Source organism: Pongo pygmaeus, chromosome 16 (genome assembly GCF_028885625.2).
Source record: "Pongo pygmaeus isolate AG05252 chromosome 16, NHGRI_mPonPyg2-v2.0_pri, whole genome shotgun sequence".
In the NCBI taxonomy this organism is placed as follows: domain Eukaryota; kingdom Metazoa; phylum Chordata; class Mammalia; order Primates; family Hominidae; genus Pongo; species Pongo pygmaeus.
In genome coordinates this window covers 62,841,797-62,861,252 of record NC_072389.2, presented here as the reverse complement: position 1 = coordinate 62,861,252, position 19,456 = coordinate 62,841,797, and the positions used below count along the sequence as shown (strand labels likewise).

Below are 19,456 nucleotides of genomic sequence, written 5' to 3'. Positions count from 1 at the left end.
ATGCAGTATTTCCCCAGAAGCATGCTATAGAATGAAATATTGTGGAAGATTCTTTGAAAAAAATTTGTGACCTGGTCATATTGTGGAAAATTCTTATGGTCGAGTCCTTTCTCAGAGAATCACAATTTACATTAACCCCCATATTAAAGGCTCTGAGAAGTTACATAATAAGAAAAGCCATTTAGGCCAGGTACAGTGGCTCACGCCAGTAATCCCAGCACTTTGGGAGGCCATGGCAGGCAGATCACTTGAGGTCAGGAGTTTGAGACCAGCTTGGCCAATATGGTGAAATCCCATCTCTACTAAAAATACAAAAATTAGCCAGGTGTGGTGGCACAAGCATGTAATCCCAGCTAATCGGGAGGCTGAGGCAGGAGAATCACTTGAACCTGGAAGCCAGAGGTTGCAGTGAGCCAAGATCACACCACTGCATTCCAGCCTGGGTGACACAGTGAGACTCCACCTCAAAAAAAAAAAAAAAAAAAAAAGCCATTAACTTTATTTCATGAGTTCCCAAGTTTATCTCAGCTCTTCCTTCCTTTCTCCACCTCTACCACTGCCATGCGACTGCAAGCTGCCAACGTTTCCTTCCCAGGCAACAGCAAGACCCTCCAAGCTGGTCTACCCACATCCCCTCTTCTACCCTTTCCAATCCATCCCCACACACTGGGGCAGGAGAAATTATTTTGAATCCCAAATCAGATCATGTCACCCTCCACCAAATGCTTCAGTGGCCTTCTTCTGCTCTTAAGGATAAAGGCAAAAATAAAAAACAAACTTCCTTAATTCAGTCCCCAATGTCTGTATCATCTACCTACCCTTCCAGCCCCATCTCACACCACACTCCTCCTCCTCACCCATCCCATCCTTCTACTGGCTTTTAAAAAAAAAGTTCCTCCTGTACCATACTTCCTCCTACCCCAGGGCCTCTGCATGTCTGCCTGCAGACTCCGCCTCCTGTCTACCAATCCTCACCTCCTCAAGGAAATGGTCCCTAACCACCCAAATGAGGTCAAATCCTAGCCCCTCTCCTCCATAATAAGCCTTGTCATGGGTGCAATTTTTATTTACTTGTATGATTTTTTTCTTATGTTTTCTGTAAACTTTTTAGGACAGACAGCACACATCCATTTTTGCTCATAGGCTTAATATACTGCCTGGCCACAAGTAAATACTCAAAAAAAGAAAAAACAAACAAACAACAACAACAACAAAAAAAAACAGGTGGGGCACAGGGGCTCATACCTGTAATCCTAGCACTTTGGGAAGCCAAGGTGGATGAATCACTTAAGCCCAGGGGTTTGAGACCAGCCTGGGCAACATGGCAAAACCTTGTCATTACAAAAGCTCCTTGAGAGGCTGAGGTGGGAGAATCGCTTGCGCCCGGGAGATTGAGGCTGCAGTGAGCCATGATCAAGCTACTGCACTCCAGCCTGGGCAACAGGGTGAGACCCTGGTCTCCAAAAAAAAAAAAAACCAAAAAACAACTGTTTCACCAATCAACCTAAGTATGAGCAACTGATGTGAAAAAAGAAAGCACAACACAGGACTATATATTCTATAGTGGAGACAGGAACCCAATGCTACGAAGAGGAGGTGAGGGAGCCTTAACTCTATTTGGGTGAGACGGGTAAAGCTGCAGAGTGCTTGGTGTCACACACAGAGGGAAGGGAAAGGCAGTACAGATGGGAAAAAAACAGCACATGCCAGTGTGGAACCTGTGGACGGGCTGCTTTCTGCTCGATTCTGTTTTCCATGTAGACCATCCCCACCTCTGATCCTCAAGGGTACAGAGAATGTCTTTCACACTCTTCTTAGCATGACACTGAGGGCACCAGGAAAATGGAAGTGCCCGCTAATGTGAGAAAGAAACGCCTCCCTATACAACAGCTGGGCTTCTTCCCTGCAGGACTCCTACAGGCCGCCGCCTGTGTGTGCATGGGTGCAAGCCCGCATCTCTGCTGCACAGCATACATGCTCAGCTCCGGTGGCCTGAGCTGAAGCCACCATTTTCAGATTCTGCAGGGCCTGACCCTCTGCCTGGCCCACCCACACCCTCCATTCCTGTGGAATTGCTGCATTTCTGGAAACTGTAGCCCTCTCTTTCACCTCATTCTGTGGTAAGCAGCTAGCTCCAATAATTTTCCTGTTTATGTTAAATAAGAAGCAGAGAGTGAAGAGGTTCAGGCCACTCAAGACCCTTGTCCGTGGACTTTTACTTCGCGGGATCAAAGTTGAAGCATGAGAATGTGTCTTTATTCTTTTTCCCCTGCTGAGGCCAAGAGATACATGCCAGACGCTTCTCCTGGAGTGTGCTGTCACAACAGGAACCCTGCCACCACCCGCCCCACCCTGCTCCCCCCACCTGCCCCCAGTTCCCACTCCAATCTAACCAGGCCTGTTCTTTGTTCCACAAAACAAACAGTGAGTTCCGCCTGTCAGGGCAGACAAGGTGCACACACACAGGCGCAAACAAAGAGGCCCTCTTGCCAAAGGCCCTCTTTCCTGTTGGACCAACGCTGTCACTGGTGCCCTTTGTTTGAAGTCACCAGATGCACCAGGCACTTACAGGGACCTGCCAAAAGATCTCTGGGCCTGCACCAGCTGGGATATCACTCCCCAGCCATCCCCATACCACCAAACACAGCAGGATATGGGGCCTCGGGGGTGTCAGACTCCCATTCCTGGGATCTGCTGCTCTGTTTGGATTGCTGAAGTGCTGCTTCCACACAACGTGGATGCAACTGCCACCCTTCTCAGCGTTGCCGGACTCAGCAACCACAGAGCAGTTGCTGTGCCTGGCCCCCGGCCCTTCTCCCCTCTCTGAGTCTATCAGCACCCAACTGTTCGTGGCCAGACACTGTGCTACCAAGTCTTGAATGTATGGGCTCATTTCACCCTCACTGTGCTCTGTGTGCTGGGCTCTGTAATTATCCTCATTTTATTGATTAGGAAATGGGGGCTCCAACCAGTGAGGTGTCCTGACTCAAGGCACACAGCCAGGATTCGATGTGAGTCTGACTCCAGGGCTCATGCTTTCATCCTCTACAGTATACCGCCTACCACCCCAACTACTAGCTAAAGGCCACCAACCTCTTTCTTGATCATTCCTTTACAAGACAGACTTGGAATGGAGTAGAGCAGCAGTCCCCAACCTTTTTGGTACCAGGGACCAGTTTCGTGGAAGACAATTTTTCTATGGATCCGTGGGGGTTGCGGGGAGGGATGGTTTCAGGATTAAACCATTCCATCTGAGATCATCAGGCATTAGTTGCTATAGAGTCTCATAACGAGAATGCAACCTAGATCCCTCACATGCACAGTTCACAATAGGGTTCGTGCTCCTGGTCCCTAACAGGTCACAGACCTATACCGGTCCATGGCCTGAGGGTTGGGGACCCCTAGAGTACAAGGCAAAGCTCGACCCAAGTATCAGGTCAAGCACAACTCTTGATCTTCTCAATAGGCAATTCTGTGAAAAATTATCATGATTTTCTTAGAAATAGTCACGTTTTGGTTTTAAGGCCCTACAAGTAAGGAACTAAGGCTGTTTGGAGGTTTTCTTCTGTTTTTTGTGTTTTTTTTTTTAAATGTATTTGTCGCCTTGGTAAGCCTGTCTAAGTGAGCTTTAGAATAACCCTGAGAACATTTTCCCAGGAAACACACACTTCCCTCCTCCTGTCTTTCACTCATTTATCTTATCTTGGAGTTCATGAGGCTCCATTCCACAGTCATTCCTGGTTATCAGTTTTGCTTTTACAAACAGCACTTATCTGGATTGCCAAGACATTCTTGGCCTTCTGGAAATATGCCTTCATTTTTTTTTTGTCAATTAGTTGCTTTATGTGCTTCCAAAGTTATGCTTTCACAAGAAAATAGATGTCTTCCCAATTCCCTTGGCCTTCACTTGGTATTAACAAAATTTACAATGGAACTGGGACCTAATGCTTTATTAACGTCTATCTATAACAGGGAAAATAGGGCTAGTCACACTCCAAGTCATGTGAAACACCTCCCAAGACAACGTGGATTCATTTAACAGCCTTCCTTGGTGCTTATAAAAGCCTCCCCAAAATCGTTCATCACTGCTCTCATATGTAGAGCTTGAAAACAGTAGAGTGGCTATACCTTTGTATTTTCCTAGACGGAGAGTCCCTAGGGCTGATTATTTACTGTCATCCTTTCTTTCTCTCCTTAATGGTGTTCCTAGGTCAAAAGGGGAAAAAAAGGCTGTTTTTGAATCATTGCAGGTATAAAACCAGAAATTCACATTTTACGAGACGTTTGATTTTAAAGAAACAAGCTGGTAATAACCATGAGGAATACTTGACACAGAAGGGAGGCCTTCCCACAAGACAGCTCAATGCCACCTCGAAGTCTCAGAGCTGGCAGAGGTTCCAGAGTCACTGCATCTTACAATCCACCAAGATGCTGGTAATGAGACCAAAACCAACTGGAAGGCATGGTGGTAAATGAGCTGACTGAGAAAGCGAGAAGGATACTGATGATACCATGCAAATGAGTTGCTGACAGCTGGTTTCTAAGTTACACACGAAAACTATTTCAGAGATTTCACAGGAAATGCTTCCTGTAAAAGCTACAGGAAACATCATGGTTTAAGGACCCACAGGGTATAGCCAAGTTATATGAACTGATCCTCTACTCTATAGAGCCCCCAGAAGGATGTAAAGAAAGATTTTTCAAAGACCTTCCTTCAAGCCATTTCCAGTAGAGGTGATGAAAACAATCTTCACAGTTCCTGTCATACAAGGAATGAGTGATAAATCCCTAAGACAGGAGCAATGAGAAAGCTATTGCATGCAGAGAAGAGGAGCTACCTTCTGGCTTTACAGTTAGAATTATACATGAAGCACATGGAGACATTTAGAGGGATGGCAAACACGCCAGTGTCTGAGCTCATGCCTAGACACTCCAGTTTCCAGGGAACACCCTTGGCCAAAATCTGCTGGATGAGATGCCAGCTGAACACTGTGCACCACTGCAAGTGGCTTGAGTTCAGGAATGAACAGAAAGCCATAATCCAGTTGTTCTGGGATGGAAAATGTAATGCACACCAGTTTGCAATTAGTCTGAAATGAAGAATCAGGACCATTTAGCCCCAAACAGAAAGAACAGAAAGTTCATGGGACTGGGCCGATTCCCAAAACAAAATCCATCCCCCCTCCTGCTTTTATGTTTTCTACTTCTATTTTTAATGGCCTAATCACATATGAGTAGTTTATTATAAGTTGCTCATAAATGAAGGGTGTTAAATGCTGAATCCAGGTGCAGAGGAAAAAAAAGGAACAAAGAAAAAGGGTGGTGGCAAAGGTGGACTCTTTCACAGCCTGGATTTCAACAGAACCACAGCAGGGTCCTAGAGACACATAGAAGAGAACGAGAACTCCACCTCTGTACTTCCATCATAAACAAAGCTTCTTGGCCTCCATTTCAGAATACAGATCCTTCTCAACCCCTCCCCACTCACACACTATCCAATTAGAAATATTCATGTGATGGCTATGCCTTGAGAACAGTAAGTCACTAGATGAACCTATAAATGTAAAACTTTTTAAATGGCAAGAACACAGGCATATAAAAATGACGGTCTTTGGAGCCTACATCCCTTGCTTTGCAGATTTATTTTTTAAGTGATTTTCAGGTTCATACCCTCATCAGTGTTTTCAAATCTCTCTCTGAGCACTTATTGTCCATCTCATTCTTCTAGGTACTGTGGGTTACAAATGTGGTACATGAATCCATCCTTCATCTACACATATTTAGGAGAGATGCCTGGTTCTCTTGGGGATCTGGACTATGTCTTGCTTATCTTCTTAGCTCCAGTGCCTGGACCAATGTCGTACATAAAATTGGAGCTCCGTACCTACTTGTTAGTTGTTGAAAACCTCTGATTGTGGAAAGTAACTATGCACCTATTATAACCATAGCAGATGGAAAGAAGAGCATCAAATCTGAGAATATGCAATCTCACTAAATCCACTAAATGGTACTTCAAAGGTTTCTAAAACTTGATAGCATGTTTACTTATACTCATGAGTGTATCTGTGCTGCTGCCAGGGAGTGGAGCTTATGATCATCCAGAAGTCCTACTAACTCATGGGTCTTCATTCTATAGTTAATCCCCAGAACTGAAAGAAAAAGAAACAGTACATATCACGTATCTCTTTTCAGTTTAATCAAGTTGATTTTTAATCCCTTGTTTCTGACCATTGAGATCATTGTGAATCTTGGGTCTGCCATTTTGTACTTGGGCTGTCTCTGCCTGCTTTGGGTCACGTACAGTCTTGATAAGCATGTTTTCTGTGTCTTTATATCATGAAAAACAAGTTAACAGGACAGGACCAAGAGTTCTGTCATCCATCACTAGAAAGCTCCTTCCAAAATCTGTCTGTGGCCCCAATCTCCTTGCCTACTAACCCTGTCAAAAGAAGAGAGCACAATTGAAGTAATTCTGAATGACTGCAGACTTCTAAGGATCATCTTCTTCAGCTCTTACTTAAATTTTAGTATCTTCAAAAGAAAGGCAAGAGGATCAATATGATTCAACTTTACCAGCATTAACTTCACTGCAAATTTGAAATCATAAACTCACTATTTAAAGTATTAATTCTGGTCTAATGTATTTATTATGTTCTTTATCTTATTAACTCCTGGTATCAAACCAGACCTCAGAATCATACTGATATACTCACATTTAGCAGCTAGACTCGTTCCCTTATCCCACGTGCAGAAGGACAGATGTTATCTCATACTTCACAGCAAGGAAGTAAAATCTGGAAATAAAATGCCCATACCTGACGGCCTATTCAAGACTCTGGGACAATGATTTGTTTCTCCCTCAGTGACGTGTGGGCCTGAGGCACGTACAGATGACAGTGTGCATGCCTGGATCTCAGCATCTACCTCCTTTCTCTGCTCCCCAGGTCCCCAGGCTAGCAAGGAAACTTGGGTACAACTTCCAGAATTATATGTCAAGAGAAGCTTTAATTCCCCTGAGGAAATGTTTTGGGTTTTTTTTTTTTTTCCTTATGGACAACAAAAATCATGAAGTTGATCGTGTTTCCTTTTTCACTTTGCCAGAAGTCTCAGGACTACATCTCTAATTCACCTTCAAGATTATTGGACTACACGGCTGGGTTCTACTTGTCCTCACTATCCCCAGAATTGATTCTATTTACATTTATATTTCCTATGATCTTTTAGAAATATCTTTTTTATTTTACTCTATGTGCTTTTGTAAGTATTCTCAGATTCAACCTATGAAAAATGTCAATGTATAAACAAAGTTGCAAATCTATTGCTCACAAAGTTTCCTTGCAAATGAGAACCTAGCACTCCTTAATCTGTACACTGTTATTAGGTAGGATTGGAGTGTAATCCTGAAATGTGTGTGATGCCTCTGAGGAAACGGATCAAGTTAGGCCCACCTCATCTTTTGAACCTCAATTTCTAGGATCAATGAATTGATCAGATCCTCTAACCTCCCTTAAGAGGTGCCTCCTATTGCCAGGTCTCCAGGTTCTGCCTTCACCAGAGTGAGAAACCTAAGGCTTCAGTTGATAAATCAAGTGTATGCCTCCAGATAAGTCATCATACCTGAGGATTTCAAAGAGTAAAAGCCTTAAGTGAAGTAATAAAGTCCCTGACTGGAAATATCTGGAAGTGAGCTTTCCTTAGTTTTTACCTAATGTCCTTTTCCAGCTCTTGATCCCATTCAGGATACCACATTACATTCAGTCATCATAGCTCCTCAGGCTCCTCTTGGCTGTGACAGCTCCTCAGACTTTCCCTGGTTTTGATGACCGTACAGTTTGAGGAGTTACATATACTGGGCCAGGTATATTTGCAGGAAGGTGGAGGAGGAGTGAAGTTGGTCCCAGTACTATTTGCATCTTTCTTGGGATAAACATATTTTTAAAGCACTTTTCTGACACATTCTCATTGCAAACCTTATGCTGTTCTCTAAAGTAGAGAGAGTAGGCATTTCTTTCCCTTCCTAAATTATTTGGAACTCTTCTATAATGGAGATTCATCTGTTCTTCCTACATCATGGGCATCATTATCCCATTACTATTCTGCCTCTTAGCTACAATGTGAGCATCTTCGAGTACAGGGACTCAAAGCAAAAAGTGGTACATGTAGTGGATTCAGGAAACATATGTTCTAGGGCTCATTCTTTCATTGTATCAGCTAACAAACATGTGAGTACCTCCTGTATGCCAGAAGCTGTGCATAAAGATGAATGAGGAGCTCACAGCCTTGCAGGGCAGACAAGAGAGGAAGTTAACTGCAGTGCCAGTGGCCTAACAGAGATGCAAGTGGTGCCACGGAGAAAGCAGTGGCACTGTGGGAAGGAGACTGCTTGAGGATGACTTCACAGAAGAGGCACTGAACTGGGTGTTAGAATATTCCCCCAGGTAGGTTTTTCTAAATGAAAAATTATCTTTAGAAAAGCTTTAGATTATAGAAAAAATGCTAAAATAATACAAAATTCCCTTTCATCCCACACTCGGCTTCCCCTGTTACTGCATCTTACACGAACATGGTACATGTGTCATAATGAATGAACTAATCCTGATCTATTATTATTAACCAAAGTCCATACTGTATTCAGCTTTCCTTAATTTTTACCTAACGTCCTTTCCTGACTCTTGATCCCATTCAGGATACCACATCACATTCAGTCATCGTAGCTCCTCAGGCTCCTCTTGGCTGTGACGGCTCCTCAGACTTTCCCTGGTTTTGACAACCGTAACAGTTTGAGGAGTACTGTGCAAGGTATATTTGCAGGATGTTCCTTAATTGCAATTTGTCTGATGTTTGGGGTAGAAAGACCACGAAGGTAAAGTGTCATTTTCAGCATATCATATCAAGGGTATATACTATCAACGTGATTGATGCTGAAATTGATCACGTGGCTGACGTAATGTTTATCAGGTTTCTCCACTGACTCCCCAACCCACCAGAAAAAGTGACTCTTTTCTCCCCCACTTCATCCTGTACACTCTGGAAGGAATTCACTATGTGCAGCCCAACTTCAAGAGTGGGGAGTGAGCCCCTACCTACTTGAAGGCAACATATCTAAATAAATTATTTGGAACTCTTCCAGAAGGTAGAGTCCTCTATTATTCCCCATTTATGTATTCAATTACTTGTTACATCACTGTGAACCCCATGTGCATTTATTTTATTTGGGGGTCATAATCTAATACTACCTTATTTTGTGACTTTGGCCACTGGTAGCTTCTGTATTTGGTTCCCGTGTCCCTGTGCCATACCTCATCAATGTAAGTGCACGTGCACGTGTGTGTGTGTGTGTGTGTGTGTGTGTGTGTGTTTGGAGCACTTCCTTACTTTCTGGCACTGCTAGGTAGGTTTTTATAATGTGGTTTCTAAACATCAAAGCCTGGCCATGTTAACATCATCTTCAAATGCATCAACATCATAGAACTTTAATGCCAGAGAGGGCCAGAGGTCATAAATCCAGTATCCCCATTTAATATAAGATAAAGCAAGGTTGGAGCAGTTGCCTGAGGTCACACAGCTTTTTAACAGCAGAGTAACACAGCCACTATGAGAATTCTTGATTTTTATTGCTTATTTACATGTTTTTTCACTATTTCAAGTAACTACTGTTGTCTATATGTAAAAGTCCAGTCTACAGTAGAGAAATTGTGTCTGTCACGAAATCTCTCCAGGTGACCAAGTTACCATCAGTAAGGCTGCACACAAAGCAGGGTTGAAAATATGCTTCCCCAACCTCCAGACATCCAGAGAAAATGCTACTCTTTTTATTTTTCTAATAACAGCTTAATTTTCCTCACAATCTCTCTAATTTCTCTCACAACCTCTCACCTACCTACAATGGCAGTAACCCTAACTTGAACTTAATAGTTAGTAGTATCTCAGTCACTTCTGGTCTAAACAGTCTCTTTTGAGTAGATGCTTTAACATCCAAGCTTCAGCACCAAAACTAATATCTGGGAAACTACTTGAATGGTAGGGAGCCTGGAAAATAAAACTTGAGAGGAACAGAATAGTGCTAAGACAATTCAATGAGGCAAGAATCGTCTCTTCAACAGTGATGGGACAACTAATATCTACATGCAAAAGAATAAAATAGTCTCCTACCTCATACTATGTTCAAAATTTAATTCAAAATCAGTCATAGACTTAAATGTAAGAGCTAAAACTATTAAATTCTTAGAAAAAAAGTAAATGTTAAATCTGCATGTCTATTTTCTATCCATTAGAAAAATATTATCTATATAAAATTTTGGTCCATTTTCTATTTCTTTACCCCTACCATTCAAATTTAAATATTTTAATTTTAAACTAGTAAAAGCAGAATTACCAGAATCACATACCTGACATGATAACTAAATATTTGACATCACTAAATTTATTGGAATTAGGTATGCTCTTGATTATTTCTCAGGAACAACAACTCATCTTTCCTACATGTTATTTCCCTGTTATTTGAGTAACTATGTAATGAGAATCTCTTTCCTACATTCAGTGATATGGGTGTGCATAAGTGTAATTTGTAACATCAGTAACTGGATTCACTATCTAATCTTCAATTCATGTTTAATTCTATTATATAGTATTTCCATAATTTTGGATACTTTAGTCAAACTTACACTTTTCATCAATTATAAAAATCAAGATGTTAATTAAGATGTTATATCAACCGTGACAATTAAGACCTTAAAAATTCCGGACTAGACAGCACTGGGCTCACTTATAGTCAGGCTGTTGTGAGAGGTCCTTGAACAGCTACTGCTTCAATTTCAACCCGGCCTCCTTTGGGCAAAGCAGCAACGTGGTAAGCGGCTCTAGTAGAAAAACCACTCTTAAAATACTGTTTGTAGATTACATTGACAGCCCTGAAGTCATTTGTGTCAGCTAGCCAAACAGTTGTTTTTACCACATTAGTGAAGTCACAGCCTGCAGCTTTCAAAATATCACCCACGTTCTTAAGGGCCTGTTTAGCTTCTTCTGTTACCCACTCTTGGCACAAGCTGTGCACTCAAAAGATTCATGCCTAGCTCTCCTGAAATGTAAAGGATCCTGTCAACTAACGCAGCTTAACTGAAGGGACCAGTGTACCCTTGGGCTTTCTCAGTGCTGATCACCTTTCTGATCAAGGATGACATGGCTAAGTCTTCTCTCTTGCACCCTCTTCAGGAGAAGCAGTCCCTACACCAGTTCTGCTCACTTCTCACTCGACTGCAGAAGAAGAGAAGGTCTTCATGACCTTGGATGAGGAAATGGTTTCTTAGATACGACACAAGTACCAACAGAAAAAAAAGTAGATAAACTGGACATCATGAAAATTAAAAATCTTTGTGCTTCAAAGGATAGCATTTAAAAAGTGAAAAGACAATCCAAAGAAGGGGAGAAAAATTTCGCAAATTAAATATGTACTAAGAGACTGATATCCAGAATATATAAAGAACCATTACAACTCGATAATAAAAAGACAACCCAATTTTAAAATAGGCAGAGAATCTGAACAGATAGCTCTCCAAAGACATACAAACGGCCAATAAGCACATGAAAACATACTTGATATCATTAGTTATCAGAGAAATGCAAATCAAAGCCACAATGAAATACCATTTCACACCCCCAAAGATGGCTATCATAAAAAAGGCAGATAATAACAAGTGTGGGAGAGGATGTGGAGAAATGAAGACCCTCAGGCATTACTAGGGGAATGAGAAATGGTTCTGTCACTTTGGAAAACATTTTGGGAATTCCTCAGTTATTTTATGACCCAGCAACTCTACTCCCAGGTATACACACCAAAGAAATGAAAACATCCATCTATGCAAAACCTTGTACCCTCTGTATACTCGAAAACTATATCCAGAGACTGTAGAATATTGGTGACTCTCTTTGAGAGAGGTAATCTTAAGGTTTTTTTTCTCCCCACTTAGCCTATCTGGCAGCATTTGAACTTTTACAGCAACTCTGTTTTGCAGATCTGCACATTAAGAGAAGTAAAAAACCAGTAAAGGCAATGTACTCAATAAAAGCACAATCTACAAAGCTAGCAACTCATCACAATCCTAATCACTTGGTTCTGTATACCTGCCTCAACATGGACCTTTTCAAAATATAAAATAACCTGAACAAAAGGAAAATCTGAGTATATAGATTCATTTGGTAACAACCAATGACACTTATATTATTACCAATATCAGAGAATGCCAACCCTTAAGAATTCCTCAAAATGCTTTTGAGAAAAATATGTATCCTAACCCAGTATGTCAGTACTGGCCAAATGGTCCCACTAAGTATCACTTTTGCCCAGAATAACAGCAATAAACCAATCCTCCTCTTTAACTTTTTTTTGGCTCTGTATACCTGAAAATAAGTAATATTGGCTCAAGTCAAAATAAGCTTTAAAAAAAAAGTTGAATAAGCTCAAGAAAAGAAAGAAAAAGTTGTTCTTTGCAACTCATTTACCATCTTGGAAAAACCCATCTCCCAAGGAGAAGTACTCTTGTTCTTCATAATATGAATTTGCAAATATTCATCTCTTCCCTCCATCAAAATGCACACATACAATAAAGTGTCTAATCCTAGCTTTCTAGTTGCTGGGCAATTAGAGTTTAGTGTGGTTGCACTGGTAATAAAGGTATTTTAAATTTGTACACTTAAAAGCTTCACTTGCATCAGGAAATAGTTGAACTGGGCTGGGAAAACTAGCAGCAAAGAAGTAGATAATCTACATAATACCTCAAGCATGGCTGGTAGGGCCAGGTCTACAATTATTGTGACATCTGTAAGAAGTTCTAAAAAACCACTCCCAATGGAAATATAAAACAAGGACAGAATGCAAACAGCCTCCTCTTTAGGAGCATGCAACTATTTTTTTTTTCTCTTTTTATGTTTGTTTTTTTTTCTTTTTATTATTATTATTATCATTATTATTATTATTATTATTATACTTTAGGCTCTATGGTACATGCGCACAACGTGCAGGTAAGTTACATATGTATACATGTGCCATGCTGGTGCGCTGCACCCACCAACTCGTCATCTAGCATTAGGTATATCTCCCAATGCTATCCCTCCCCCCTCCCCCCACCCCACAACAGTCCCCAAAGTGTGATGTTCCCCTTCCTGTGTCCATGTGTTCTCATTGTTCAATTCCCACCTATGAGTGAGAATATGCGGTGTTTGGTTTTTTGTTCTTGCGATAGTTTACTGAGAATGATGATTTCCAATTTCATCCATGTCCCTACAAAGGACATGAACTCATCATTTTTTATGGCTGCATAGTATTCCATGGTGTATATGTGCCACATTTTCTTAATCCAGTCTATCATTGTTGGACATTTGTGTTGGTTCCAAGTCTTTGCTATTGTGAATAATGCTGCAATAAACATACGTGTGCATGTGTCTTTATAGCAGCAAGGAGCATGCAACTACTGCAAGCACCTGTTGGGCCCAACCAAAATCAGGAGCTCCAGCCTAGCCTTTCTCTTGTGCCAGATACCCCTCTTCGGGTGTCCCACAGATGTCTCAAACTCAACACGGTCAGATTCAACATGCACAAAATGGAAGTCCTCATCCCACTTACCACTCCAAGACATGGACCTCCTCTGGTCCTTCTCAATGCCTCCAATATTCACCAGTCACCTAAAGTAAAAGCTGAAGGTCACCCTTGACAAGATGTTCTCACTCATTCTCTCCAATCAATCCACAGCTGTGAGAAGGGACTCCAGTTAAAAGGCTAAAATTTTGGGAATAAGAGAGAGGAAGACTGGACAGACTCATCTGAGTGACAGAATGGACCAGACTTGGTGACAAGAACAGTTTATAATTCTTGCAGAAGCGCCCAGTATCTGTCTGGCTTTCCAACTCTGTTTCTCTCTTTCTCGCTGATTTATTTGACCCCCTCTTCCTTTCCCCCCATGACCTCTTCCCTGACTCTTTGCAGTGATATCATTCCCATTTCCACAAAGAGAAACAAAGTCATGTGGCCCTAAAGTTTGGTTAACATTTTCTGACAGATGACCTAGCACAGGAGAAGCAGGGAAGGTTGACTGGGACCAAATTCCTTGACCACATGGTGCACCAGGAAGGCAGCTGATTCCACAGGTCACCACCTCAGCCCGCCTGAGTCAGCCCAGGCCCTGTTCCTGACTCACCCTCACTTCTGATTCCAGACCCCTGACTCAGCTACTCACACATTCCTGACTTCCTGGCCCTTGACTGGTTTGTTGACTTACCTTGGCAGACCTTTGAATTTCTCTAGAAGGCTAATGCTAGACTATTAGGAGAGGTTAGTGAGACGGGGCACCAGAAGAAAGAAATGGCAGGTGGCTAAACTCCTTTTAAATCAGCATCCAGAGAGCTGTGCTCCTGCCATCAAAGAATGACATACAGGAAGTTCTATGTACGTCTATTTGAAAAGATCCTCCAAATGTATTGTGAGAGAGGAAAAAGGTGTTGTGAAAAGCATGATCCAAAATATATTTTCTTCTACCCTATACTCTTATGCATTGTTCAGTTTAATTTAAAACAAGCTTTTTCTATCATTTCTTTTTGCTAAAGCAACTACAAAATAAAAAATTCCACACAATTACAATTTGAATGAGAAAAAGCCTCTGTGGCAAATACTATGACACTTCACATATCCTCCACTACTTACTTTTAACATGAAAATATAATTAGATTTGTAAACCACCAAAAAGGATGTATTCCTATTTTTTGTATAACTCAGGCTGTGAGTAAAGATAACTTGTCCAACTAGTAACAATATTTCTATTGCCAAAAGAAAAAAAAAATCACTTATTTTTATCCTTCAGGTTGATTCATAGTTACTATTTTTGAAATCTCTTTCTAGCAAAATATACAATCTTTTCAAGAATATATACCAAGATAAACCATATCCTGAGCCATAAAACAAACCTCAACAAATGTAAAAGGACTGAAATCATACAGACTGGTTTTCTAACCAAAATGGACTTGAACTACACAACAGGAAAACACCCAAGCACTTAGAAATTAAAAAACACACTTCTAAGTAATCCATGGGTCAAAGAGCAAGCCTCAAGAAAATTTTTTTTTAAACACACACTGACCTGAATGGAAATTGAAATAAAATATATGGCATTAAATGTTGATACTAGAAAAAAGAAAAAGTCTGAATTCAATAATTGAAGCTCCTACCTCAAGAATCTGGAAAAGGAAGAGCAATATAAACCCAAAGCAAGCAAAAGGAAAGAAATAATAAAGAACAGAAATCAATGAAACTGAAAACATTAAAAAAATAGAAAAAAAACCCAATGAAACAAAAAACTGATTCTTTTAAAAGAATGAGTTCATGTCCTTTGCAGGGACATGGATGAAGCTGGAAACCATCATCCTCAGCAAACTAACACAGGAACAGAAAACCAAACACTGCATGTTCTCACTCATAAATGGGAGTTGAACAATGAAAACACAGGGAGGGGAACATCACACACCAGGGCCTGTCAGTGGATTGGGGGGTAAGGGGAGGAAGCACATTAGGACAAATACCTAATGCATGCAGGGCTTAAAACCTAGATGATGGATTGATAGGTGCAGCAAACCACCACGGCACATGTATACCTATGTAACACACCTGCACGTTCAGCACATGTATCCCAGAACTTAAAGTAAAATAAAAAATAAAAAATCTAAAAAGCGGTAATCAAATGTTAAAAAAAAAAAATCAGTAAGATTGACAAACTTCTGGTAAGACTGACAAAGAAAAAAAGGATAAAATACAAATTACCAATATCAGAAATTAAACAAGATATATTACCACAGACCCTGCAGACATCTATAAACAACTCGACACACATCTGACAACTTAGATGAAATGGACCAATTCCTTAAAAAGTACAAACTACCACAACTTATGTGATATTAAATATAATAATTTGAATAGCCTCATAACTATTAAGGAAATTGAATTCATATTTTAAAACTCCCCCAAAAGAAATGTCCAGGTCTAACTGGTTTCAGTGGAGAATTCTACCTAGCATTTAAAAAAAGAATAAACATCAATTCTACACAATCTCTTCCAGAAAATAGAAGAGGAAGAAATCCTTCTCAACTCATTTAATGATGTCAGTATTATTCAATATCAAAATCCAAATAGTACCCTAAAAGAAAGGAAAATATGAAAAAAGGACTATAAGCCAATATATTTCATTAATATAGACACAAGAATCCTTAACAAAATACAGGCAAATAAAAGCAATTTATAAAAGAATTATACAGTAGGATCAAATGAAGTTTATTCCTGGAATGCTAGGCTGGTTTGATATTTTAAAATCAGGAGGGAAAAATCACATGATCATATCAATAAATGCAGAGAAAGCATTTGACAAAACTCAAAATCCATTCATGATTTAAATTTTCTTTAAACTCCAAACAAATTATGAATTGAGAGGAACATTCTCAACTAAAGAGCATCCAATTCACAAAAGATCTATAATTAGCATTATATTTAATAGTAAGAAACTGAACACCTCCCCCTAAGACTGAGACTAAGGCTGGGATATCTACTCCCACCACTCTGATTCAACATAGTATTGGAGCTTCTAGCCTGCATAATAAGGCAGGAAATAAGAAGCAAAAGGTATATAAATCAGAAAGGATCAGAAAGCAAGAAATAAAACTGTCCCTGTTTGCAGATGACATGATTGTCTATGTAGAAAATCCCAAGGAATCTACCACCTCCCTGTCACACACACACACACACACAAAAAAAAAAAAAAAAAAAAAAAAAAAAAAAAAAACTTTGTAGAATATGTGATTTCAGCAAGGTAAAGAAATAAAGGTCCTGATATAAAATAAACATAAATAAAAACATATAACTGCATTTCTGTACACTAGCAATGAACAGAATGATACTAAAATATAAAAATATATCATTTATAATCACTCAAAAACATTAAACACTTAGGTATAAGTCTAGCACAACACATACAGGACTTGTATGCTTGAAAATACAAAATCAAATGATGAAAGCAGTGAACACCTAAATAAATGGAGATTTACTTAGACCATGTTCATGGACTGGAATACTCAACATAGTCATACTCAACCTATCAAAATCTCAGCAAAATTTGTACAGATACAGACAAGGTAATTCTAACATTTATATGAAAAGGTAGGCCAGGCGCGGTGGCTCACTCCTATAATCCCAGCACTTTAGGAGGCCGAGGTGGGCAGACCACCTGAGGTCAGGAGTTCAAGATCAGCCTGGGCAATGTGGTGAAGCCCCGTCTCTATTAAAAATACAAAAAAATTAGCCAGGCGAGGTGGCGGGTGCCTGTAATCCCAGCTACTTGGGAGGTTGAGGCAGAAGAATTGCTTGAACCCACAAGGCAGAGGTTGCAGTGAGCAGAGATCATGCCATTGCACTCCAGTCTGGGCAACAAGAGTGAAACTCCATCTCAAAAAAAAAAAAAAAAAGAAAAGAAAAGAAAAGGTAAAGTAACTAGAATAGCTAAAACAATTTTAAAAAAGAATAAAGTGGAAGATTCAGTCTACCAGATTTTAAGACATAATATAGCCACAGTCATCAAAACTATGTGATATTGGTAGAGGGATAGACACACAGGTCAACAAAACAGAATAGAGAGCCCTGAAATTAACACAAAAATGCCCAACCCACTTTTACAGAGGTTCAAAAGCAATTATCGCAGGAAGAATAACTCTCTCAACAAATGGTGCTGGAGCAATTGGATGTTCACAGGCAAAATAAATAAACCTCAAACTAAACTTCCACCTTACACAAAATTTAACTCAATATGGACTGTGAGCTTAAATGTAAAATGTAAAACTATAAAACCTTTAGATAACAAAAACACAGGAGAAAATCTCTGGGATCTAAGGTAGGAAAAGAATTCTTAGACTTGACACCAAAAGCAAAATCCATAGAAGGAAAAACTAAATTGGACTTCATCAAAACTAAAGACTTGTACCTTTCAAAGACCTTGTTAAAAAGGTTTTTTTTTTTTTGGTTTTTTTTTTTTTTTTTTACTAGGATTGGAAGACTGTCTTTACAAACCACATATCTGACGAAGTGTTCATACATAGAATACACAAAAAATTTTCAAAACTCAACAGTTTAAAAAAAAACAAACCCTAAACAATCCAATTAGGAAATGGGCAAAAGACATGAATAGATATTTCACCAAAGAGGATATACGTGGCAAAAGAGCACATGAAATGACATTCAACATGATTGGCCATTAGAAAACTGCATAAAACCACAATATAATATCACATATACCTATCAGAATGGCTAAAATACAACATACTGACAATGCCAAATGCTGGGAACAATTCAGAGAAACTGGGTCACTCATACATTGCTGGTGGCAATGCAAAATGGTGCAGCCATTCTGGAGAGTAGTTTTGCAGGTTATTTAAAAGCTAAACGTGTAACTACCATTCACCCTAGCAATTGCACTCCTAGATATTTGTCTCAGAAAAAAATTAAAACACATTCACACTCCTAGATATTTATCCCAGAAAAAAATTAAAACATATTCACACTTCTATTTATCCCAGAAAAAAATTAAAACATATTCACACAAAAAGCTGTGTTCGTAGAAGCTTTATTATAATGGTACAAAACGAGAAACATCCCATAAGTCCTTCAATGAGTGAATGGTTGAACAAACTGTGGTGCAGCTATACTATAGAATACCACTGAGCAATAAAAAGGAAAGAACCTGTTGATACATGCAGCAGCTTGGAGGAATCTCCAGAGAACAATGCTGAGTGAAAAAAGCCAATTCCAAAAGGTTACATTCTGTATGATTCCATCTATATATCATCCTGGAAATGATAAAATTTAAAAACCAGAGAAAAGCATAGTAGTTGGGTTAAGGAGGAATGGGAGGGAAAGGAAGATGGCATGGCTATAAAAGGACAACATGAAGAATGCGGGGAGTGATGTAAATGTTCTATATCTCAGCTGTATCAATGTCAGTATCCTGGTCATGCTATTGTACTATATTTTGCAATATGTTACATTTGGGGGAAACGGAATAAAGGGTATATGGGATCTAGCTGTATTTTTTTTTACAAATGTATATAAATTTATAATTATCTCAAAACGTTTGATTTTTTAAAAATTCTTTCTTAAACTTTGCCCATCTTTAAAAAAAAACAAAAACAAAAAACAACAACAAAAAAAACTCAGGTCTTTCCTGGATCACTGGCTTGACTAACAAACATACTATTTATTGGTTGAGCTGATAATTTCTGGATACAAAGAGAAGGCATTTAAGGCATACTGTTCATTAAGGAATGATTTGGGGGAAATAACAGAAAATCTACAATGATATATCAAACAAAGTTGGTTTCAAGAGGAAGCGGGATGGCGTAAACCAGCTGGTAAGAGTAAGAAGGTCCCAGATCCACT

General features: G+C 39.7%; 1 protein-coding gene and 1 pseudogene across 10 annotated transcripts in view; both read right to left on the bottom strand.

The window, feature by feature from the left end:
* The window catches only part of CGNL1 (cingulin like 1), a 178,023-nt gene that overhangs the window by 50,375 nt on the left and 108,192 nt on the right, over nt 1-19,456 (bottom strand). The gene's annotated exons all lie outside the window — the stretch shown is intronic.
* On the bottom strand, nt 10,772-11,180 carry LOC129014097 (2-iminobutanoate/2-iminopropanoate deaminase-like; annotated as a pseudogene).